General features: G+C 46.2%; 10 non-coding genes and 2 pseudogenes across 10 annotated transcripts; all 12 read right to left on the reverse strand.

Annotated features, from left to right (window-relative positions):
• Positions 1 to 1,748: 1,748 nt before the first annotated feature.
• LOC130344820 (U2 spliceosomal RNA) lies at positions 1,749 to 1,939 on the reverse strand. Its single transcript, XR_008883643.1, has one exon. It is a non-coding gene; the product is annotated as a U2 spliceosomal RNA (small nuclear RNA).
• A 2,083-nt stretch (positions 1,940 to 4,022) lies between these two features.
• Positions 4,023 to 4,213, reverse strand: LOC130344821 (U2 spliceosomal RNA). Its single transcript, XR_008883644.1, has one exon. It is a non-coding gene; the product is annotated as a U2 spliceosomal RNA (small nuclear RNA).
• Positions 4,214 to 6,297: 2,084 nt separating this feature from the next.
• Positions 6,298 to 6,488, reverse strand: LOC130344823 (U2 spliceosomal RNA). The gene has a single exon (XR_008883646.1). It is a non-coding gene; the product is annotated as a U2 spliceosomal RNA (small nuclear RNA).
• A 2,087-nt stretch (positions 6,489 to 8,575) lies between these two features.
• Positions 8,576 to 8,766, reverse strand: LOC130344824 (U2 spliceosomal RNA). Its single transcript, XR_008883647.1, has one exon. It is a non-coding gene; the product is annotated as a U2 spliceosomal RNA (small nuclear RNA).
• A 2,087-nt stretch (positions 8,767 to 10,853) lies between these two features.
• LOC130344825 (U2 spliceosomal RNA) lies at positions 10,854 to 11,044 on the reverse strand. Its single transcript, XR_008883648.1, has one exon. It is a non-coding gene; the product is annotated as a U2 spliceosomal RNA (small nuclear RNA).
• A 2,082-nt stretch (positions 11,045 to 13,126) lies between these two features.
• LOC130344826 (U2 spliceosomal RNA) lies at positions 13,127 to 13,317 on the reverse strand. Its single transcript, XR_008883649.1, has one exon. It is a non-coding gene; the product is annotated as a U2 spliceosomal RNA (small nuclear RNA).
• A 2,093-nt stretch (positions 13,318 to 15,410) lies between these two features.
• Positions 15,411 to 15,601, reverse strand: LOC130344828 (U2 spliceosomal RNA). Its single transcript, XR_008883650.1, has one exon. It is a non-coding gene; the product is annotated as a U2 spliceosomal RNA (small nuclear RNA).
• A 2,084-nt stretch (positions 15,602 to 17,685) lies between these two features.
• Positions 17,686 to 17,876, reverse strand: LOC130344829 (U2 spliceosomal RNA). Its single transcript, XR_008883651.1, has one exon. It is a non-coding gene; the product is annotated as a U2 spliceosomal RNA (small nuclear RNA).
• Positions 17,877 to 19,954: 2,078 nt separating this feature from the next.
• On the reverse strand, positions 19,955 to 20,133 carry LOC130344791 (U2 spliceosomal RNA; annotated as a pseudogene).
• Positions 20,134 to 20,828: 695 nt separating this feature from the next.
• Positions 20,829 to 20,988, reverse strand: LOC130344796 (U2 spliceosomal RNA; annotated as a pseudogene).
• Positions 20,989 to 23,070: 2,082 nt separating this feature from the next.
• Positions 23,071 to 23,261, reverse strand: LOC130344830 (U2 spliceosomal RNA). The gene has a single exon (XR_008883652.1). It is a non-coding gene; the product is annotated as a U2 spliceosomal RNA (small nuclear RNA).
• A 2,085-nt stretch (positions 23,262 to 25,346) lies between these two features.
• On the reverse strand, positions 25,347 to 25,537 carry LOC130344831 (U2 spliceosomal RNA). The gene has a single exon (XR_008883653.1). It is a non-coding gene; the product is annotated as a U2 spliceosomal RNA (small nuclear RNA).
• Between the last annotated feature and the right edge of the window lie 207 nt (positions 25,538 to 25,744).

Consider the following 25,744-nt stretch of genomic DNA (forward strand, 5'->3'; position numbering starts at 1 on the left):
CCTTGGCTGTCCCCAAACGGTATCAAACCAACACCCACGGGAAGCTGTAAGCATAGAGGACATGCCTGCACCCCATTGGACTTACCTGTGTGGGTTAAACCCGGGTTATTTGACAACCTATGGCGGTGATGGTTCTGCTCAGGCAGAGCAGTGCTGATGCTCCTCATAAAGCTGTCGCTGCTGTGAAGGTTCTAGGTGACATCACAAATCCCTATGGTTACATACACAACAAAGCTGGGTTGTTGTTGTTTACACTCTGCAAGGCCTGTGGAAGTGAGTGACATCATAGCACTGTAGTTCTGAGGGTTCTAGATGGATGCAACAATCTCCTGTTGCTTCTATGAAGGCCATAATAGACGACATCACCAAACAGCTCCATAGTCACATACACAGCAAAGGAGAGATGTTGTTTACACCTAGTGATGTCAGTGGTATTGAGTGACATCACAGCACAGTGCTAAGGCTCCTGGGCCTGGACACAGCAGCGGCTGCAATATCTCAACGGAGAATACGTTTATATATATGTGTGTGTGTGCGCGTATATATATATATATATATATATATATATATATATATATATATTTCTCCGCCGAAATCACTTTTAAACCCATTTCCACCTTTTTTTCCCTTCTCTTCCTCTTACTTTTTTTTCACGTTTTTTTACGTTTTTCTCCTTTTCGCCTCTTTTCTGGGCGTATTATTCTTCTTTTTCTTCTTTTTTTTCGTCTAATGCATACCCCATCAGTGCAGCAATGCTTATTCAATACCGCCAGCAGATGGAGACACTGGGGGATAATTTTCTAAGGATTTATACTGATTTTTCCTGTCTGAATTTGTCGCACAGAAAGTTGCAGGCCAAATATGTGTGACATTTCTGCGACTTTAGCTTCTAGAGCATTTTTACAACATTATACATAGGTGCTGAATACATAAAAAGCGACTGTTCAGCGACAGACAAGTCGCATCGGCTGAAAGTAGGCCAGAATGTCAGTCCATGTTGGAGCAGGTTTAGATACAGTCTAAAGTATAGATCTCAAAGTCTGTGCACAGAATTTAGCAAGGGCCTCGCACCTTCTGATGCATCAGGTAGGTGCACAATAGCATAGCCTAACCCTCTGTACTTTGGTCTATATTGATGCGGGACATAGACAGCCAGCTGATGACCAATCCATTAGTGCAATGGATGGCTGGAAGCATTTGTCTTTGCCTTTGCAATACCACAGAAGCAATGCATGGTCAATGTACAGCAATGACACACCTGTGTGAACAGCCAGGAGACCCCCCCCCCATGTTATGTTACATAGTTACATAGTTAGTACGGTCGAAAAAAGACATATGTCCATCAAGTTCAACCAGGGAATTAAGGGGTAGGGGTGTGGCGCGATATTGGGGAAGGGATGAGATTTTATATTTCTTCATAAGCATTAATCTTATTTTGTCAATTAGGAACATTCAGCACCCACCCGCTATCAAGGCAGCTGCCTATCATGTCATGCCCTACCTGCACAGGTGTGCTGGCTACTCAAATGATCCAATTAAGGAGGCCATTTAGTCAGCAGCAGCAGAAGTCCTGTGCCTGGACGCTCCAACAGCGGCCAGACACAAGCAGAAGCAGCAGAAGCAGCAGCAGCAGCACCACCTTTTGTTTTTTGGCTGCAGCAGCAGCAAGGCCCACAGGGCTGGCTAGCTGGCTAGCCAGCAAGCAGGTAGCAATGAAAGTAGGAATCTTTCTTTTTAACCCTGTAAGGGGGTGGTGCACTGTACCCGAAGATACTGCCATATCGGGTCAATGCATAGGGCGACGGAAGCAAGCTTCGAAATCGGCCCCCGTTCTCAAAAATCCATTTAATATATGGTCCCCAGATAGGGGACGTATCAGATATTAAACTGATAAGAACAGATACTACACTTGATCTTAGCCAAAAGGCCGAGAAGCGATAACCGTGAAAGGGGCGGGCCCAACAAGGTCCCCTTCATGGGCACTATCACTGCTTGCTGTCAGGGAGGCTGCCAGACAATTTTCCATGCACACTCTGGGCTGGGGGGCAGTCAACCACCAGTACACACAGCAGAACCTAAACCCATACCATTATTGCTAAGCAGCAAGACAGGGGCCCATTGCACTCCCACGGGGCCTTTTTAAATGCAATCCATAACCCGGATTTGCCAGGAACCCTTCTTACTCCTCCTACTTGCATGTGACACTGGGCTTAGGATCTGCGAAACACACACACAAGCACACACCTACCTTTGTTGCCTGCAGATGCCTCCTTGGCTGTCCCCAAACGGTATCAAACCAACACCCACGGGAAGCTGTAAGCATAGAGGACATGCCTGCACCCCATTGGACTTACCTGTGTGGGTTAAACCCGGGTTATTTGACAACCTATGGCGGTGATGGTTCTGCTCAGGCAGAGCAGTGCTGATGCTCCTCATAAAGCTGTCGCTGCTGTGAAGGTTCTAGGTGACATCACAAATCCCTATGGTTACATACACAACAAAGCTGGGTTGTTGTTGTTTACACTCTGCAAGGCCTGTGGAAGTGAGTGACATCATAGCACTGTAGTTCTGAGGGTTCTAGATGGATGCAACAATCTCCTGTTGCTTCTATGAAGGCCATAATAGACGACATCACCAAACAGCTCCATAGTCACATACACAGCAAAGGAGAGATGTTGTTTACACCTAGTGATGTCAGTGGTATTGAGTGACATCACAGCACAGTGCTAAGGCTCCTGGGCCTGGACACAGCAGCGGCTGCAATATCTCAACGGAGAATACGTTTATATATATGTGTGTGTGTGCGCGTATATATATATATATATATATATATATATATATATATATATATATATCTCCGCCGAAATCACTTTTAAACCCATTTCCACCTTTTTTTCCCTTCTCTTCCTCTTACTTTTTTTTCACGTTTTTTTACGTTTTTCTCCTTTTCGCCTCTTTTCTGGGCGTATTATTCTTCTTTTTCTTCTTTTTTTTCGTCTAATGCATACCCCATCAGTGCAGCAATGCTTATTCAATACCGCCAGCAGATGGAGACACTGGGGGATAATTTTCTAAGGATTTATACTGATTTTTCCTGTCTGAATTTGTCGCACAGAAAGTTGCAGGCCAAATATGTGTGACATTTCTGCGACTTTAGCTTCTAGAGCATTTTTACAACATTATACATAGGTGCTGAATACATAAAAAGCGACTGTTCAGCGACAGACAAGTCGCATCGGCTGAAAGTAGGCCAGAATGTCAGTCCATGTTGGAGCAGGTTTAGATACAGTCTAAAGTATAGATCTCAAAGTCTGTGCACAGAATTTAGCAAGGGCCTCGCACCTTCTGATGCATCAGGTAGGTGCACAATAGCATAGCCTAACCCTCTGTACTTTGGTCTATATTGATGCGGGACATAGACAGCCAGCTGATGACCAATCCATTAGTGCAATGGATGGCTGGAAGCATTTGTCTTTGCCTTTGCAATACCACAGAAGCAATGCATGGTCAATGTACAGCAATGACACACCTGTGTGAACAGCCAGGAGACCCCCCCCCCATGTTATGTTACATAGTTACATAGTTAGTACGGTCGAAAAAAGACATATGTCCATCAAGTTCAACCAGGGAATTAAGGGGTAGGGGTGTGGCGCGATATTGGGGAAGGGATGAGATTTTATATTTCTTCATAAGCATTAATCTTATTTTGTCAATTAGGAACATTCAGCACCCACCCGCTATCAAGGCAGCTGCCTATCATGTCATGCCCTACCTGCACAGGTGTGCTGGCTACTCAAATGATCCAATTAAGGAGGCCATTTAGTCAGCAGCAGCAGAAGTCCTGTGCCTGGACGCTCCAACAGCGGCCAGACACAAGCAGAAGCAGCAGAAGCAGCAGCAGCAGCAGCACCACCTTTTGTTTTTTGGCTGCAGCAGCAGCAAGGCCCACAGGGCTGGCTAGCTGGCTAGCCAGCAAGCAGGTAGCAATGAAAGTAGGAATCTTTCTTTTTAACCCTGTAAGGGGGTGGTGCACTGTACCCGAAGATACTGCCATATCGGGTCAATGCATAGGGCGACGGAAGCAAGCTTCGAAATCGGCCCCCGTTCTCAAAAATCCATTTAATATATGGTCCCCAGATAGGGGACGTATCAGATATTAAACTGATAAGAACAGATACTACACTTGATCTTAGCCAAAAGGCCGAGAAGCGATAACCGTGAAAGGGGCGGGCCCAACAAGGTCCCCTTCATGGGCACTATCACTGCTTGCTGTCAGGGAGGCTGCCAGACAATTTTCCATGCACACTCTGGGCTGGGGGGCAGTCAACCACCAGTACACACAGCAGAACCTAAACCCATACCATTATTGCTAAGCAGCAAGACAGGGGCCCATTGCACTCCCACGGGGCCTTTTTAAATGCAATCCATAACCCGGATTTGCCAGGAACCCTTCTTACTCCTCCTACTTGCATGTGACACTGGGCTTAGGATCTGCATAGGAAACACACACACAAGCACACACCTACCTTTGTTGCCTGCAGATGCCTCCTTGGCTGTCCCCAAACGGTATCAAACCAACACCCACGGGAAGCTGTAAGCATAGAGGACATGCCTGCACCCCATTGGACTTACCTGTGTGGGTTAAACCCGGGTTATTTGACAACCTATGGCGGTGATGGTTCTGCTCAGGCAGAGCAGTGCTGATGCTCCTCATAAAGCTGTCGCTGCTGTGAAGGTTCTAGGTGACATCACAAATCCCTATGGTTACATACACAACAAAGCTGGGTTGTTGTTGTTTACACTCTGCAAGGCCTGTGGAAGTGAGTGACATCATAGCACTGTAGTTCTGAGGGTTCTAGATGGATGCAACAATCTCCTGTTGCTTCTATGAAGGCCATAATAGACGACATCACCAAACAGCTCCATAGTCACATACACAGCAAAGGAGAGATGTTGTTTACACCTAGTGATGTCAGTGGTATTGAGTGACATCACAGCACAGTGCTAAGGCTCCTGGGCCTGGACACAGCAGCGGCTGCAATATCTCAACGGAGAATACGTTTATATATATGTGTGTGTGTGCGCGTATATATATATATATATATATATATATATATATATATATATATATTTCTCCGCCGAAATCACTTTTAAACCCATTTCCACCTTTTTTTCCCTTCTCTTCCTCTTACTTTTTTTTCACGTTTTTTTACGTTTTTCTCCTTTTCGCCTCTTTTCTGGGCGTATTATTCTTCTTTTTCTTCTTTTTTTTCGTCTAATGCATACCCCATCAGTGCAGCAATGCTTATTCAATACCGCCAGCAGATGGAGACACTGGGGGATAATTTTCTAAGGATTTATACTGATTTTTCCTGTCTGAATTTGTCGCACAGAAAGTTGCAGGCCAAATATGTGTGACATTTCTGCGACTTTAGCTTCTAGAGCATTTTTACAACATTATACATAGGTGCTGAATACATAAAAAGCGACTGTTCAGCGACAGACAAGTCGCATCGGCTGAAAGTAGGCCAGAATGTCAGTCCATGTTGGAGCAGGTTTAGATACAGTCTAAAGTATAGATCTCAAAGTCTGTGCACAGAATTTAGCAAGGGCCTCGCACCTTCTGATGCATCAGGTAGGTGCACAATAGCATAGCCTAACCCTCTGTACTTTGGTCTATATTGATGCGGGACATAGACAGCCAGCTGATGACCAATCCATTAGTGCAATGGATGGCTGGAAGCATTTGTCTTTGCCTTTGCAATACCACAGAAGCAATGCATGGTCAATGTACAGCAATGACACACCTGTGTGAACAGCCAGGAGACCCCCCCCCCATGTTATGTTACATAGTTACATAGTTAGTACGGTCGAAAAAAGACATATGTCCATCAAGTTCAACCAGGGAATTAAGGGGTAGGGGTGTGGCGCGATATTGGGGAAGGGATGAGATTTTATATTTCTTCATAAGCATTAATCTTATTTTGTCAATTAGGAACATTCAGCACCCACCCGCTATCAAGGCAGCTGCCTATCATGTCATGCCCTACCTGCACAGGTGTGCTGGCTACTCAAATGATCCAATTAAGGAGGCCATTTAGTCAGCAGCAGCAGAAGTCCTGTGCCTGGACGCTCCAACAGCGGCCAGACACAAGCAGAAGCAGCAGAAGCAGCAGCAGCAGCACCACCTTTTGTTTTTTGGCTGCAGCAGCAGCAAGGCCCACAGGGCTGGCTAGCTGGCTAGCCAGCAAGCAGGTAGCAATGAAAGTAGGAATCTTTCTTTTTAACCCTGTAAGGGGGTGGTGCACTGTACCCGAAGATACTGCCATATCGGGTCAATGCATAGGGCGACGGAAGCAAGCTTCGAAATCGGCCCCCGTTCTCAAAAATCCATTTAATATATGGTCCCCAGATAGGGGACGTATCAGATATTAAACTGATAAGAACAGATACTACACTTGATCTTAGCCAAAAGGCCGAGAAGCGATAACCGTGAAAGGGGCGGGCCCAACAAGGTCCCCTTCATGGGCACTATCACTGCTTGCTGTCAGGGAGGCTGCCAGACAATTTTCCATGCACACTCTGGGCTGGGGGGCAGTCAACCACCAGTACACACAGCAGAACCTAAACCCATACCATTATTGCTAAGCAGCAAGACAGGGGCCCATTGCACTCCCACGGGGCCTTTTTAAATGCAATCCATAACCCGGATTTGCCAGGAACCCTTCTTACTCCTCCTACTTGCATGTGACACTGGGCTTAGGATCTGCATAGGAAACACACACACAAGCACACACCTACCTTTGTTGCCTGCAGATGCCTCCTTGGCTGTCCCCAAACGGTATCAAACCAACACCCACGGGAAGCTGTAAGCATAGAGGACATGCCTGCACCCCATTGGACTTACCTGTGTGGGTTAAACCCGGGTTATTTGACAACCTATGGCGGTGATGGTTCTGCTCAGGCAGAGCAGTGCTGATGCTCCTCATAAAGCTGTCGCTGCTGTGAAGGTTCTAGGTGACATCACAAATCCCTATGGTTACATACACAACAAAGCTGGGTTGTTGTTGTTTACACTCTGCAAGGCCTGTGGAAGTGAGTGACATCATAGCACTGTAGTTCTGAGGGTTCTAGATGGATGCAACAATCTCCTGTTGCTTCTATGAAGGCCATAATAGACGACATCACCAAACAGCTCCATAGTCACATACACAGCAAAGGAGAGATGTTGTTTACACCTAGTGATGTCAGTGGTATTGAGTGACATCACAGCACAGTGCTAAGGCTCCTGGGCCTGGACACAGCAGCGGCTGCAATATCTCAACGGAGAATACGTTTATATATATGTGTGTGTGTGCGCGTATATATATATATATATATATATATATATATATATATATATATATTTCTCCGCCGAAATCACTTTTAAACCCATTTCCACCTTTTTTTCCCTTCTCTTCCTCTTACTTTTTTTTCACGTTTTTTTACGTTTTTCTCCTTTTCGCCTCTTTTCTGGGCGTATTATTCTTCTTTTTCTTCTTTTTTTTCGTCTAATGCATACCCCATCAGTGCAGCAATGCTTATTCAATACCGCCAGCAGATGGAGACACTGGGGGATAATTTTCTAAGGATTTATACTGATTTTTCCTGTCTGAATTTGTCGCACAGAAAGTTGCAGGCCAAATATGTGTGACATTTCTGCGACTTTAGCTTCTAGAGCATTTTTACAACATTATACATAGGTGCTGAATACATAAAAAGCGACTGTTCAGCGACAGACAAGTCGCATCGGCTGAAAGTAGGCCAGAATGTCAGTCCATGTTGGAGCAGGTTTAGATACAGTCTAAAGTATAGATCTCAAAGTCTGTGCACAGAATTTAGCAAGGGCCTCGCACCTTCTGATGCATCAGGTAGGTGCACAATAGCATAGCCTAACCCTCTGTACTTTGGTCTATATTGATGCGGGACATAGACAGCCAGCTGATGACCAATCCATTAGTGCAATGGATGGCTGGAAGCATTTGTCTTTGCCTTTGCAATACCACAGAAGCAATGCATGGTCAATGTACAGCAATGACACACCTGTGTGAACAGCCAGGAGACCCCCCCCCCATGTTATGTTACATAGTTACATAGTTAGTACGGTCGAAAAAAGACATATGTCCATCAAGTTCAACCAGGGAATTAAGGGGTAGGGGTGTGGCGCGATATTGGGGAAGGGATGAGATTTTATATTTCTTCATAAGCATTAATCTTATTTTGTCAATTAGGAACATTCAGCACCCACCCGCTATCAAGGCAGCTGCCTATCATGTCATGCCCTACCTGCACAGGTGTGCTGGCTACTCAAATGATCCAATTAAGGAGGCCATTTAGTCAGCAGCAGCAGAAGTCCTGTGCCTGGACGCTCCAACAGCGGCCAGACACAAGCAGAAGCAGCAGAAGCAGCAGCAGCAGCAGCACCACCTTTTGTTTTTTGGCTGCAGCAGCAGCAAGGCCCACAGGGCTGGCTAGCTGGCTAGCCAGCAAGCAGGTAGCAATGAAAGTAGGAATCTTTCTTTTTAACCCTGTAAGGGGGTGGTGCACTGTACCCGAAGATACTGCCATATCGGGTCAATGCATAGGGCGACGGAAGCAAGCTTCGAAATCGGCCCCCGTTCTCAAAAATCCATTTAATATATGGTCCCCAGATAGGGGACGTATCAGATATTAAACTGATAAGAACAGATACTACACTTGATCTTAGCCAAAAGGCCGAGAAGCGATAACCGTGAAAGGGGCGGGCCCAACAAGGTCCCCTTCATGGGCACTATCACTGCTTGCTGTCAGGGAGGCTGCCAGACAATTTTCCATGCACACTCTGGGCTGGGGGGCAGTCAACCACCAGTACACACAGCAGAACCTAAACCCATACCATTATTGCTAAGCAGCAAGACAGGGGCCCATTGCACTCCCACGGGGCCTTTTTAAATGCAATCCATAACCCGGATTTGCCAGGAACCCTTCTTACTCCTCCTACTTGCATGTGACACTGGGCTTAGGATCTGCATAGGAAACACACACACAAGCACACACCTACCTTTGTTGCCTGCAGATGCCTCCTTGGCTGTCCCCAAACGGTATCAAACCAACACCCACGGGAAGCTGTAAGCATAGAGGACATGCCTGCACCCCATTGGACTTACCTGTGTGGGTTAAACCCGGGTTATTTGACAACCTATGGCGGTGATGGTTCTGCTCAGGCAGAGCAGTGCTGATGCTCCTCATAAAGCTGTCGCTGCTGTGAAGGTTCTAGGTGACATCACAAATCCCTATGGTTACATACACAACAAAGCTGGGTTGTTGTTGTTTACACTCTGCAAGGCCTGTGGAAGTGAGTGACATCATAGCACTGTAGTTCTGAGGGTTCTAGATGGATGCAACAATCTCCTGTTGCTTCTATGAAGGCCATAATAGACGACATCACCAAACAGCTCCATAGTCACATACACAGCAAAGGAGAGATGTTGTTTACACCTAGTGATGTCAGTGGTATTGAGTGACATCACAGCACAGTGCTAAGGCTCCTGGGCCTGGACACAGCAGCGGCTGCAATATCTCAACGGAGAATACGTTTATATATATGTGTGTGTGTGCGCGTATATATATATATATATATATATATATATATATATATATATATATTTCTCCGCCGAAATCACTTTTAAACCCATTTCCACCTTTTTTTCCCTTCTCTTCCTCTTACTTTTTTTTCACGTTTTTTTACGTTTTTCTCCTTTTCGCCTCTTTTCTGGGCGTATTATTCTTCTTTTTCTTCTTTTTTTTCGTCTAATGCATACCCCATCAGTGCAGCAATGCTTATTCAATACCGCCAGCAGATGGAGACACTGGGGGATAATTTTCTAAGGATTTATACTGATTTTTCCTGTCTGAATTTGTCGCACAGAAAGTTGCAGGCCAAATATGTGTGACATTTCTGCGACTTTAGCTTCTAGAGCATTTTTACAACATTATACATAGGTGCTGAATACATAAAAAGCGACTGTTCAGCGACAGACAAGTCGCATCGGCTGAAAGTAGGCCAGAATGTCAGTCCATGTTGGAGCAGGTTTAGATACAGTCTAAAGTATAGATCTCAAAGTCTGTGCACAGAATTTAGCAAGGGCCTCGCACCTTCTGATGCATCAGGTAGGTGCACAATAGCATAGCCTAACCCTCTGTACTTTGGTCTATATTGATGCGGGACATAGACAGCCAGCTGATGACCAATCCATTAGTGCAATGGATGGCTGGAAGCATTTGTCTTTGCCTTTGCAATACCACAGAAGCAATGCATGGTCAATGTACAGCAATGACACACCTGTGTGAACAGCCAGGAGACCCCCCCCCCATGTTATGTTACATAGTTACATAGTTAGTACGGTCGAAAAAAGACATATGTCCATCAAGTTCAACCAGGGAATTAAGGGGTAGGGGTGTGGCGCGATATTGGGGAAGGGATGAGATTTTATATTTCTTCATAAGCATTAATCTTATTTTGTCAATTAGGAACATTCAGCACCCACCCGCTATCAAGGCAGCTGCCTATCATGTCATGCCCTACCTGCACAGGTGTGCTGGCTACTCAAATGATCCAATTAAGGAGGCCATTTAGTCAGCAGCAGCAGAAGTCCTGTGCCTGGACGCTCCAACAGCGGCCAGACACAAGCAGAAGCAGCAGAAGCAGCAGCAGCAGCAGCACCACCTTTTGTTTTTTGGCTGCAGCAGCAGCAAGGCCCACAGGGCTGGCTAGCTGGCTAGCCAGCAAGCAGGTAGCAATGAAAGTAGGAATCTTTCTTTTTAACCCTGTAAGGGGGTGGTGCACTGTACCCGAAGATACTGCCATATCGGGTCAATGCATAGGGCGACGGAAGCAAGCTTCGAAATCGGCCCCCGTTCTCAAAAATCCATTTAATATATGGTCCCCAGATAGGGGACGTATCAGATATTAAACTGATAAGAACAGATACTACACTTGATCTTAGCCAAAAGGCCGAGAAGCGATAACCGTGAAAGGGGCGGGCCCAACAAGGTCCCCTTCATGGGCACTATCACTGCTTGCTGTCAGGGAGGCTGCCAGACAATTTTCCATGCACACTCTGGGCTGGGGGGCAGTCAACCACCAGTACACACAGCAGAACCTAAACCCATACCATTATTGCTAAGCAGCAAGACAGGGGCCCATTGCACTCCCACGGGGCCTTTTTAAATGCAATCCATAACCCGGATTTGCCAGGAACCCTTCTTACTCCTCCTACTTGCATGTGACACTGGGCTTAGGATCTGCATAGGAAACACACACACAAGCACACACCTACCTTTGTTGCCTGCAGATGCCTCCTTGGCTGTCCCCAAACGGTATCAAACCAACACCCACGGGAAGCTGTAAGCATAGAGGACATGCCTGCACCCCATTGGACTTACCTGTGTGGGTTAAACCCGGGTTATTTGACAACCTATGGCGGTGATGGTTCTGCTCAGGCAGAGCAGTGCTGATGCTCCTCATAAAGCTGTCGCTGCTGTGAAGGTTCTAGGTGACATCACAAATCCCTATGGTTACATACACAACAAAGCTGGGTTGTTGTTGTTTACACTCTGCAAGGCCTGTGGAAGTGAGTGACATCATAGCACTGTAGTTCTGAGGGTTCTAGATGGATGCAACAATCTCCTGTTGCTTCTATGAAGGCCATAATAGACGACATCACCAAACAGCTCCATAGTCACATACACAGCAAAGGAGAGATGTTGTTTACACCTAGTGATGTCAGTGGTATTGAGTGACATCACAGCACAGTGCTAAGGCTCCTGGGCCTGGACACAGCAGCGGCTGCAATATCTCAACGGAGAATACGTTTATATATATGTGTGTGTGTGCGCGTATATATATATATATATATATATATATATATATATATATATATTTCTCCGCCGAAATCACTTTTAAACCCATTTCCACCTTTTTTTCCCTTCTCTTCCTCTTACTTTTTTTTCACGTTTTTTTACGTTTTTCTCCTTTTCGCCTCTTTTCTGGGCGTATTATTCTTCTTTTTCTTCTTTTTTTTCGTCTAATGCATACCCCATCAGTGCAGCAATGCTTATTCAATACCGCCAGCAGATGGAGACACTGGGGGATAATTTTCTAAGGATTTATACTGATTTTTCCTGTCTGAATTTGTCGCACAGAAAGTTGCAGGCCAAATATGTGTGACATTTCTGCGACTTTAGCTTCTAGAGCATTTTTACAACATTATACATAGGTGCTGAATACATAAAAAGCGACTGTTCAGCGACAGACAAGTCGCATCGGCTGAAAGTAGGCCAGAATGTCAGTCCATGTTGGAGCAGGTTTAGATACAGTCTAAAGTATAGATCTCAAAGTCTGTGCACAGAATTTAGCAAGGGCCTCGCACCTTCTGATGCATCAGGTAGGTGCACAATAGCATAGCCTAACCCTCTGTACTTTGGTCTATATTGATGCGGGACATAGACAGCCAGCTGATGACCAATCCATTAGTGCAATGGATGGCTGGAAGCATTTGTCTTTGCCTTTGCAATACCACAGAAGCAATGCATGGTCAATGTACAGCAATGACACACCTGTGTGAACAGCCAGGAGACCCCCCCCCCATGTTATGTTACATAGTTACATAGTTAGTACGGTCGAAAAAAGACATATGTCCATCAAGTTCAACCAGGGAATTAAGGGGTAGGGGTGTGGCGCGATATTGGGGAAGGGATGAGATTTTATATTTCTTCATAAGCATTAATCTTATTTTGTCAATTAGGAACATTCAGCACCCACCCGCTATCAAGGCAGCTGCCTATCATGTCATGCCCTACCTGCACAGGTGTGCTGGCTACTCAAATGATCCAATTAAGGAGGCCATTTAGTCAGCAGCAGCAGAAGTCCTGTGCCTGGACGCTCCAACAGCGGCCAGACACAAGCAGAAGCAGCAGAAGCAGCAGCAGCAGCACCACCTTTTGTTTTTTGGCTGCAGCAGCAGCAAGGCCCACAGGGCTGGCTAGCTGGCTAGCCAGCAAGCAGGTAGCAATGAAAGTAGGAATCTTTCTTTTTAACCCTGTAAGGGGGTGGTGCACTGTACCCGAAGATACTGCCATATCGGGTCAATGCATAGGGCGACGGAAGCAAGCTTCGAAATCGGCCCCCGTTCTCAAAAATCCATTTAATATATGGTCCCCAGATAGGGGACGTATCAGATATTAAACTGATAAGAACAGATACTACACTTGATCTTAGCCAAAAGGCCGAGAAGCGATAACCGTGAAAGGGGCGGGCCCAACAAGGTCCCCTTCATGGGCACTATCACTGCTTGCTGTCAGGGAGGCTGCCAGACAATTTTCCATGCACACTCTGGGCTGGGGGGCAGTCAACCACCAGTACACACAGCAGAACCTAAACCCATACCATTATTGCTAAGCAGCAAGACAGGGGCCCATTGCACTCCCACGGGGCCTTTTTAAATGCAATCCATAACCCGGATTTGCCAGGAACCCTTCTTACTCCTCCTACTTGCATGTGACACTGGGCTTAGGATCTGCATAGGAAACACACACACAAGCACACACCTACCTTTGTTGCCTGCAGATGCCTCCTTGGCTGTCCCCAAACGGTATCAAACCAACACCCACGGGAAGCTGTAAGCATAGAGGACATGCCTGCACCCCATTGGACTTACCTGTGTGGGTTAAACCCGGGTTATTTGACAACCTATGGCGGTGATGGTTCTGCTCAGGCAGAGCAGTGCTGATGCTCCTCATAAAGCTGTCGCTGCTGTGAAGGTTCTAGGTGACATCACAAATCCCTATGGTTACATACACAACAAAGCTGGGTTGTTGTTGTTTACACTCTGCAAGGCCTGTGGAAGTGAGTGACATCATAGCACTGTAGTTCTGAGGGTTCTAGATGGATGCAACAATCTCCTGTTGCTTCTATGAAGGCCATAATAGACGACATCACCAAACAGCTCCATAGTCACATACACAGCAAAGGAGAGATGTTGTTTACACCTAGTGATGTCAGTGGTATTGAGTGACATCACAGCACAGTGCTAAGGCTCCTGGGCCTGGACACAGCAGCGGCTGCAATATCTCAACGGAGAATACGTTTATATATATGTGTGTGTGTGCGCGTATATATATATATATATATATATATATATATATATATATATATATTTCTCCGCCGAAATCACTTTTAAACCCATTTCCACCTTTTTTTCCCTTCTCTTCCTCTTACTTTTTTTTCACGTTTTTTTACGTTTTTCTCCTTTTCGCCTCTTTTCTGGGCGTATTATTCTTCTTTTTCTTCTTTTTTTTCGTCTAATGCATACCCCATCAGTGCAGCAATGCTTATTCAATACCGCCAGCAGATGGAGACACTGGGGGATAATTTTCTAAGGATTTATACTGATTTTTCCTGTCTGAATTTGTCGCACAGAAAGTTGCAGGCCAAATATGTGTGACATTTCTGCGACTTTAGCTTCTAGAGCATTTTTACAACATTATACATAGGTGCTGAATACATAAAAAGCGACTGTTCAGCGACAGACAAGTCGCATCGGCTGAAAGTAGGCCAGAATGTCAGTCCATGTTGGAGCAGGTTTAGATACAGTCTAAAGTATAGATCTCAAAGTCTGTGCACAGAATTTAGCAAGGGCCTCGCACCTTCTGATGCATCAGGTAGGTGCACAATAGCATAGCCTAACCCTCTGTACTTTGGTCTATATTGATGCGGGACATAGACAGCCAGCTGATGACCAATCCATTAGTGCAATGGATGGCTGGAAGCATTTGTCTTTGCCTTTGCAATACCACAGAAGCAATGCATGGTCAATGTACAGCAATGACACACCTGTGTGAACAGCCAGGAGACCCCCCCCCCATGTTATGTTACATAGTTACATAGTTAGTACGGTCGAAAAAAGACATATGTCCATCAAGTTCAACCAGGGAATTAAGGGGTAGGGGTGTGGCGCGATATTGGGGAAGGGATGAGATTTTATATTTCTTCATAAGCATTAATCTTATTTTGTCAATTAGGAACATTCAGCACCCACCCGCTATCAAGGCAGCTGCCTATCATGTCATGCCCTACCTGCACAGGTGTGCTGGCTACTCAAATGATCCAATTAAGGAGGCCATTTAGTCAGCAGCAGCAGAAGTCCTGTGCCTGGACGCTCCAACAGCGGCCAGACACAAGCAGAAGCAGCAGAAGCAGCAGAAGCAGCAGCAGCAGCACCACCTTTTGTTTTTTGGCTGCAGCAGCAGCAAGGCCCACAGGGCTGGCTAGCTGGCTAGCCAGCAAGCAGGTAGCAATGAAAGTAGGAATCTTTCTTTTTAACCCTGTAAGGGGGTGGTGCACTGTACCCGAAGATACTGCCATATCGGGTCAATGCATAGGGCGACGGAAGCAAGCTTCGAAATCGGCCCCCGTTCTCAAAAATCCATTTAATATATGGTCCCCAGATAGGGGACGTATCAGATATTAAACTGATAAGAACAGATACTACACTTGATCTTAGCCAAAAGGCCGAGAAGCGATAACCGTGAAAGGGGCGGGCCCAACAAGGTCCCCTTCATGGGCACTATCACTGCTTGCTGTCAGGGAGGCTGCCAGACAATTTTCCATGCACACTCTGGGCTGGGGGGCAGTCAACCACCAGTACACACAGCAGAACCTAAACCCATACCATTATTGCTAAGCAGCAAGACAGGGGCCCATTGCACTCCCACGGGGCCTTTTTAAATGCAATCCATAACCCGGATTTGCCAGGAACCCTTCTTACTCCTCCTACTTGCATGTGACACTGGGCTTAGGATCTGCATAGGAAACACACACACAAGCACACACCTACCTTTGTTGCCTGCAGATGCCTCCTTGGCTGTCCCCAAACGGTATCAAACCAACACCCACGGGAAGCTGTAAGCATAGAGGACATGCCTGCACCCCATTGGACTTACCTGTGTGGGTTAAACCCGGGTTATTTGACAACCTATGGCGGTGATGGTTCTGCTCAGGCAGAGCAGTGCTGATGCTCCTCATAAAGCTGTCGCTGCTGTGAAGGTTCTAGGTGACATCACAAATCCCTATGGTTACATACACAACAAAGCTGGGTTGTTGTTGTTTACACTCTGCAAGGCCTGTGGAAGTGAGTGACATCATAGCACTGTAGTTCTGAGGGTTCTAGATGGATGCAACAATCTCCTGTTGCTTCTATGAAGGCCATAATAGACGACATCACCAAACAGCTCCATAGTCACATACACAGCAAAGGAGAGATGTTGTTTACACCTAGTGATGTCAGTGGTATTGAGTGACATCACAGCACAGTGCTAAGGCTCCTGGGCCTGGACACAGCAGCGGCTGCAATATCTCAACGGAGAATACGTTTATATATATGTGTGTGTGTGCGCGTATATATATATATATATATATATATATATATATATATATATATATTTCTCCGCCGAAATCACTTTTAAACCCATTTCCACCTTTTTTTCCCTTCTCTTCCTCTTACTTTTTTTTCACGTTTTTTTACGTTTTTCTCCTTTTCGCCTCTTTTCTGGGCGTATTATTCTTCTTTTTCTTCTTTTTTTTCGTCTAATGCATACCCCATCAGTGCAGCAATGCTTATTCAATACCGCCAGCAGATGGAGACACTGGGGGATAATTTTCTAAGGATTTATACTGATTTTTCCTGTCTGAATTTGTCGCACAGAAAGTTGCAGGCCAAATATGTGTGACATTTCTGCGACTTTAGCTTCTAGAGCATTTTTACAACATTATACATAGGTGCTGAATACATAAAAAGCGACTGTTCAGCGACAGACAAGTCGCATCGGCTGAAAGTAGGCCAGAATGTCAGTCCATGTTGGAGCAGGTTTAGATACAGTCTAAAGTATAGATCTCAAAGTCTGTGCACAGAATTTAGCAAGGGCCTCGCACCTTCTGATGCATCAGGTAGGTGCACAATAGCATAGCCTAACCCTCTGTACTTTGGTCTATATTGATGCGGGACATAGACAGCCAGCTGATGACCAATCCATTAGTGCAATGGATGGCTGGAAGCATTTGTCTTTGCCTTTGCAATACCACAGAAGCAATGCATGGTCAATGTACAGCAATGACACACCTGTGTGAACAGCCAGGAGACCCCCCCCCCATGTTATGTTACATAGTTACATAGTTAGTACGGTCGAAAAAAGACATATGTCCATCAAGTTCAACCAGGGAATTAAGGGGTAGGGGTGTGGCGCGATATTGGGGAAGGGATGAGATTTTATATTTCTTCATAAGCATTAATCTTATTTTGTCAATTAGGAACATTCAGCACCCACCCGCTATCAAGGCAGCTGCCTATCATGTCATGCCCTACCTGCACAGGTGTGCTGGCTACTCAAATGATCCAATTAAGGAGGCCATTTAGTCAGCAGCAGCAGAAGTCCTGTGCCTGGACGCTCCAACAGCGGCCAGACACAAGCAGAAGCAGCAGAAGCAGCAGCAGCAGCACCACCTTTTGTTTTTTGGCTGCAGCAGCAGCAAGGCCCACAGGGCTGGCTAGCTGGCTAGCCAGCAAGCAGGTAGCAATGAAAGTAGGAATCTTTCTTTTTAACCCTGTAAGGGGGTGGTGCACTGTACCCGAAGATACTGCCATATCGGGTCAATGCATAGGGCGACGGAAGCAAGCTTCGAAATCGGCCCCCGTTCTCAAAAATCCATTTAATATATGGTCCCCAGATAGGGGACGTATCAGATATTAAACTGATAAGAACAGATACTACACTTGATCTTAGCCAAAAGGCCGAGAAGCGATAACCGTGAAAGGGGCGGGCCCAACAAGGTCCCCTTCATGGGCACTATCACTGCTTGCTGTCAGGGAGGCTGCCAGACAATTTTCCATGCACACTCTGGGCTGGGGGGCAGTCAACCACCAGTACACACAGCAGAACCTAAACCCATACCATTATTGCTAAGCAGCAAGACAGGGGCCCATTGCACTCCCACGGGGCCTTTTTAAATGCAATCCATAACCCGGATTTGCCAGGAACCCTTCTTACTCCTCCTACTTGCATGTGACACTGGGCTTAGGATCTGCATAGGAAACACACACACAAGCACACACCTACCTTTGTTGCCTGCAGATGCCTCCTTGGCTGTCCCCAAACGGTATCAAACCAACACCCACGGGAAGCTGTAAGCATAGAGGACATGCCTGCACCCCATTGGACTTACCTGTGTGGGTTAAACCCGGGTTATTTGACAACCTATGGCGGTGATGGTTCTGCTCAGGCAGAGCAGTGCTGATGCTCCTCATAAAGCTGTCGCTGCTGTGAAGGTTCTAGGTGACATCACAAATCCCTATGGTTACATACACAACAAAGCTGGGTTGTTGTTGTTTACACTCTGCAAGGCCTGTGGAAGTGAGTGACATCATAGCACTGTAGTTCTGAGGGTTCTAGATGGATGCAACAATCTCCTGTTGCTTCTATGAAGGCCATAATAGACGACATCACCAAACAGCTCCATAGTCACATACACAGCAAAGGAGAGATGTTGTTTACACCTAGTGATGTCAGTGGTATTGAGTGACATCACAGCACAGTGCTAAGGCTCCTGGGCCTGGACACAGCAGCGGCTGCAATATCTCAACGGAGAATACGTTTATATATATGTGTGTGTGTGCGCGTATATATATATATATATATATATATATATATATATATATATCTCCGCCGAAATCACTTTTAAACCCATTTCCACCTTTTTTTCCCTTCTCTTCCTCTTACTTTTTTTTCACGTTTTTTTACGTTTTTCTCCTTTTCGCCTCTTTTCTGGGCGTATTATTCTTCTTTTTCTTCTTTTTTTTCGTCTAATGCATACCCCATCAGTGCAGCAATGCTTATTCAATACCGCCAGCAGATGGAGACACTGGGGGATAATTTTCTAAGGATTTATACTGATTTTTCCTGTCTGAATTTGTCGCACAGAAAGTTGCAGGCCAAATATGTGTGACATTTCTGCGACTTTAGCTTCTAGAGCATTTTTACAACATTATACATAGGTGCTGAATACATAAAAAGCGACTGTTCAGCGACAGACAAGTCGCATCGGCTGAAAGTAGGCCAGAATGTCAGTCCATGTTGGAGCAGGTTTAGATACAGTCTAAAGTATAGATCTCAAAGTCTGTGCACAGAATTTAGCAAGGGCCTCGCACCTTCTGATGCATCAGGTAGGTGCACAATAGCATAGCCTAACCCTCTGTACTTTGGTCTATATTGATGCGGGACATAGACAGCCAGCTGATGACCAATCCATTAGTGCAATGGATGGCTGGAAGCATTTGTCTTTGCCTTTGCAATACCACAGAAGCAATGCATGGTCAATGTACAGCAATGACACACCTGTGTGAACAGCCAGGAGACCCCCCCCCCATGTTATGTTACATAGTTACATAGTTAGTACGGTCGAAAAAAGACATATGTCCATCAAGTTCAACCAGGGAATTAAGGGGTAGGGGTGTGGCGCGATATTGGGGAAGGGATGAGATTTTATATTTCTTCATAAGCATTAATCTTATTTTGTCAATTAGGAACATTCAGCACCCACCCGCTATCAAGGCAGCTGCCTATCATGTCATGCCCTACCTGCACAGGTGTGCTGGCTACTCAAATGATCCAATTAAGGAGGCCATTTAGTCAGCAGCAGCAGAAGTCCTGTGCCTGGACGCTCCAACAGCGGCCAGACACAAGCAGAAGCAGCAGAAGCAGCAGCAGCAGCACCACCTTTTGTTTTTTGGCTGCAGCAGCAGCAAGGCCCACAGGGCTGGCTAGCTGGCTAGCCAGCAAGCAGGTAGCAATGAAAGTAGGAATCTTTCTTTTTAACCCTGTAAGGGGGTGGTGCACTGTACCCGAAGATACTGCCATATCGGGTCAATGCATAGGGCGACGGAAGCAAGCTTCGAAATCGGCCCCCGTTCTCAAAAATCCATTTAATATATGGTCCCCAGATAGGGGACGTATCAGATATTAAACTGATAAGAACAGATTTTTTTTTTTTTATCTAAAGCCGAGGAACGTGCTTTCGATTCACCCAAAGTGCAAGAAAAAGTGCAAACGTGTTACACTAAAAAAAACGTGCACAAAGGATGCGGTCTATCGCAAGCCCTTCTCCGATAGGAGAGAGGCCCCCCAACAAACCTTACCCTTCACCTCCGGACCAAAAGGTACCTGCGAGGTTCCAGGTTCGATGTCCCTTTTCGCCAAAGCTACTAGGGGACCACAAATGCTCCCGGCATCCCCCTTGGCGTTGGCCAAGGTATCTGCCCGCAGAGCCGATTACGGTAGGTACCCTGCCAAAGCAGGGGTACCCGGGGTGTTTGCAGGGAGGTGCGGAACCTAATGGCCACACACACCTCCCCTAGACCGCCAGGAGGGACACCCAGAAGGGCTACCGCATCCTGACAAATCCTGTGAACACACAACACGCAAAAAGTGACACAGTGAGACAAAAAATAAATAAATAAGTGAATGTGTGCAGATATACTGCCCGGACATCCGGCCGGATCTATAAAAATTTCTCTGATCCTAGCCAGAAGGCCGGGAATCAAGAGGTGAGTGCCACAAGGTGAAGAGATTATGGTGCCCGTGCTTCAACTCAGTGAGCCTATTCTCCCAGTGAGTTTCGGCACCTCGGGGGTCACCACTCCCCGAGGCACAAAAGTACCTCGGCTCTAGACCCTCTCAGCCTCATGGCGAGACCCGGAGGGAACAGGTCACATCGGGGCAGCCGTCGAGCTGATTCCTCAGAACCAGCCCCGGAAAGCCCTGGTACACCTGCATCCTCCATGCAGCACCCATCCCCACCAGCATGAAAACTGATAAGAACAGATACTACACTTGATCTTAGCCAAAAGGCCGAGAAGCGATAACCGTGAAAGGGGCGGGCCCAACAAGGTCCCCTTCATGGGCACTATCACTGCTTGCTGTCAGGGAGGCTGCCAGACAATTTTCCATGCACACTCTGGGCTGGGGGGCAGTCAACCACCAGTACACACAGCAGAACCTAAACCCATACCATTATTGCTAAGCAGCAAGACAGGGGCCCATTGCACTCCCACGGGGCCTTTTTAAATGCAATCCATAACCCGGATTTGCCAGGAACCCTTCTTACTCCTCCTACTTGCATGTGACACTGGGCTTAGGATCTGCATAGGAAACACACACACAAGCACACACCTACCTTTGTTGCCTGCAGATGCCTCCTTGGCTGTCCCCAAACGGTATCAAACCAACACCCACGGGAAGCTGTAAGCATAGAGGACATGCCTGCACCCCATTGGACTTACCTGTGTGGGTTAAACCCGGGTTATTTGACAACCTATGGCGGTGATGGTTCTGCTCAGGCAGAGCAGTGCTGATGCTCCTCATAAAGCTGTCGCTGCTGTGAAGGTTCTAGGTGACATCACAAATCCCTATGGTTACATACACAACAAAGCTGGGTTGTTGTTGTTTACACTCTGCAAGGCCTGTGGAAGTGAGTGACATCATAGCACTGTAGTTCTGAGGGTTCTAGATGGATGCAACAATCTCCTGTTGCTTCTATGAAGGCCATAATAGACGACATCACCAAACAGCTCCATAGTCACATACACAGCAAAGGAGAGATGTTGTTTACACCTAGTGATGTCAGTGGTATTGAGTGACATCACAGCACAGTGCTAAGGCTCCTGGGCCTGGACACAGCAGCGGCTGCAATATCTCAACGGAGAATACGTTTATATATATGTGTGTGTGTGCGCGTATATATATATATATATATATATATATATATATATATATATATTTCTCCGCCGAAATCACTTTTAAACCCATTTCCACCTTTTTTTCCCTTCTCTTCCTCTTACTTTTTTTTCACGTTTTTTTACGTTTTTCTCCTTTTCGCCTCTTTTCTGGGCGTATTATTCTTCTTTTTCTTCTTTTTTTTCGTCTAATGCATACCCCATCAGTGCAGCAATGCTTATTCAATACCGCCAGCAGATGGAGACACTGGGGGATAATTTTCTAAGGATTTATACTGATTTTTCCTGTCTGAATTTGTCGCACAGAAAGTTGCAGGCCAAATATGTGTGACATTTCTGCGACTTTAGCTTCTAGAGCATTTTTACAACATTATACATAGGTGCTGAATACATAAAAAGCGACTGTTCAGCGACAGACAAGTCGCATCGGCTGAAAGTAGGCCAGAATGTCAGTCCATGTTGGAGCAGGTTTAGATACAGTCTAAAGTATAGATCTCAAAGTCTGTGCACAGAATTTAGCAAGGGCCTCGCACCTTCTGATGCATCAGGTAGGTGCACAATAGCATAGCCTAACCCTCTGTACTTTGGTCTATATTGATGCGGGACATAGACAGCCAGCTGATGACCAATCCATTAGTGCAATGGATGGCTGGAAGCATTTGTCTTTGCCTTTGCAATACCACAGAAGCAATGCATGGTCAATGTACAGCAATGACACACCTGTGTGAACAGCCAGGAGACCCCCCCCCCATGTTATGTTACATAGTTACATAGTTAGTACGGTCGAAAAAAGACATATGTCCATCAAGTTCAACCAGGGAATTAAGGGGTAGGGGTGTGGCGCGATATTGGGGAAGGGATGAGATTTTATATTTCTTCATAAGCATTAATCTTATTTTGTCAATTAGGAACATTCAGCACCCACCCGCTATCAAGGCAGCTGCCTATCATGTCATGCCCTACCTGCACAGGTGTGCTGGCTACTCAAATGATCCAATTAAGGAGGCCATTTAGTCAGCAGCAGCAGAAGTCCTGTGCCTGGACGCTCCAACAGCGGCCAGACACAAGCAGAAGCAGCAGAAGCAGCAGCAGCAGCACCACCTTTTGTTTTTTGGCTGCAGCAGCAGCAAGGCCCACAGGGCTGGCTAGCTGGCTAGCCAGCAAGCAGGTAGCAATGAAAGTAGGAATCTTTCTTTTTAACCCTGTAAGGGGGTGGTGCACTGTACCCGAAGATACTGCCATATCGGGTCAATGCATAGGGCGACGGAAGCAAGCTTCGAAATCGGCCCCCGTTCTCAAAAATCCATTTAATATATGGTCCCCAGATAGGGGACGTATCAGATATTAAACTGATAAGAACAGATACTACACTTGATCTTAGCCAAAAGGCCGAGAAGCGATAACCGTGAAAGGGGCGGGCCCAACAAGGTCCCCTTCATGGGCACTATCACTGCTTGCTGTCAGGGAGGCTGCCAGACAATTTTCCATGCACACTCTGGGCTGGGGGGCAGTCAACCACCAGTACACACAGCAGAACCTAAACCCATACCATTATTGCTAAGCAGCAAGACAGGGGCCCATTGCACTCCCACGGGGCCTTTTTAAATGCAATCCATAACCCGGATTTGCCAGGAACCCTTCTTACTCCTCCTACTTGCATGTGACACTGGGCTTAGGATCTGCATAGGAAACACACACACAAGCACACACCTACCTTTGTTGCCTGCAGATGCCTCCTTGGCTGTCCCCAAACGGTATCAAACCAACACCCACGGGAAGCTGTAAGCATAGAGGACATGCCTGCACCCCATTGGACTTACCTGTGTGGGTTAAACCCGGGTTATTTGACAACCTATGGCGGTGATGGTTCTGCTCAGGCAGAGCAGTGCTGATGCTCCTCATAAAGCTGTCGCTGCTGTGAAGGTTCTAGGTGACATCACAAATCCCTATGGTTACATACACAACAAAGCTGGGTTGTTGTTGTTTACACTCTGCAAGGCCTGTGGAAGTGAGTGACATCATAGCACTGTAGTTCTGAGGGTTCTAGATGGATGCAACAATCTCCTGTTGCTTCTATGAAGGCCATAATAGACGACATCACCAAACAGCTCCATAGTCACATACACAGCAAAGGAGAGATGTTGTTTACACCTAGTGATGTCAGTGGTATTGAGTGACATCACAGCACAGTGCTAAGGCTCCTGGGCCTGGACACAGCAGCGGCTGCAATATCTCAACGGAGAATACGTTTATATATATGTGTGTGTGTGCGCGTATATATATATATATATATATATATATATATATATATATATATATATATATATATATATATATATTTCTCCGCCGAAATCACTTTTAAACCCATTTCCACCTTTTTTTCCCTTCTCTTCCTCTTACTTTTTTTTCACGTTTTTTTACGTTTTTCTCCTTTTCGCCTCTTTTCTGGGCGTATTATTCTTCTTTTTCTTCTTTTTTTTCGTCTAATGCATACCCCATCAGTGCAGCAATGCTTATTCAATACCGCCAGCAGATGGAGACACTGGGGGATAATTTTCTAAGGATTTATACTGATTTTTCCTGTCTGAATTTGTCGCACAGAAAGTTGCAGGCCAAATATGTGTGACATTTCTGCGACTTTAGCTTCTAGAGCATTTTTACAACATTATACATAGGTGCTGAATACATAAAAAGCGACTGTTCAGCGACAGACAAGTCGCATCGGCTGAAAGTAGGCCAGAATGTCAGTCCATGTTGGAGCAGGTTTAGATACAGTCTAAAGTATAGATCTCAAAGTCTGTGCACAGAATTTAGCAAGGGCCTCGCACCTTCTGATGCATCAGGTAGGTGCACAATAGCATAGCCTAACCCTCTGTACTTTGGTCTATATTGATGCGGGACATAGACAGCCAGCTGATGACCAATCCATTAGTGCAATGGATGGCTGGAAGCATTTGTCTTTGCCTTTGCAATACCACAGAAGCAATGCATGGTCAATGTACAGCAATGACACACCTGTCCCCCCCATGTTATGTTACATAGTTACATAGTTAGTACGGTCGAAAAAAGACATATGTCCATCAAGTTCAACCAGGGAATTAAGGGGTAGGGGTGTGGCGCGATATTGGGGAAGGGATGAGATTTTATATTTCTTCATAAGCATTAATCTTATTTTGTCAATTAGGAACATTCAGCACCCACCCGCTATCAAGGCAGCTGCCTATCATGTCATGCCCTACCTGCACAGGTGTGCTGGCTACTCAAATGATCCAATTAAGGAGGCCATTTAGTCAGCAGCAGCAGAAGTCCTGTGCCTGGACGCTCCAACAGCGGCCAGACACAAGCAGAAGCAGCAGAAGCAGCAGCAGCAGCACCACCTTTTGTTTTTTGGCTGCAGCAGCAGCAAGGCCCACAGGGCTGGCTAGCTGGCTAGCCAGCAAGCAGGTAGCAATGAAAGTAGGAATCTTTCTTTTTAACCCTGTAAGGGGGTGGTGCACTGTACCCGAAGATACTGCCATATCGGGTCAATGCATAGGGCGACGGAAGCAAGCTTCGAAATCGGCCCCCGTTCTCAAAAATCCATTTAATATATGGTCCCCAGATAGGGGACGTATCAGATATTAAACTGATAAGAACAGATACTACACTTGATCTTAGCCAAAAGGCCGAGAAGCGATAACCGTGAAAGGGGCGGGCCCAACAAGGTCCCCTTCATGGGCACTATCACTGCTTGCTGTCAGGGAGGCTGCCAGACAATTTTCCATGCACACTCTGGGCTGGGGGGCAGTCAACCACCAGTACACACAGCAGAACCTAAACCCATACCATTATTGCTAAGCAGCAAGACAGGGGCCCATTGCACTCCCACGGGGCCTTTTTAAATG

Source organism: Hyla sarda, unplaced genomic scaffold (assembly GCF_029499605.1).
Source record: "Hyla sarda isolate aHylSar1 unplaced genomic scaffold, aHylSar1.hap1 scaffold_735, whole genome shotgun sequence".
Taxonomy (NCBI): Eukaryota; Metazoa; Chordata; class Amphibia; order Anura; family Hylidae; genus Hyla; species Hyla sarda.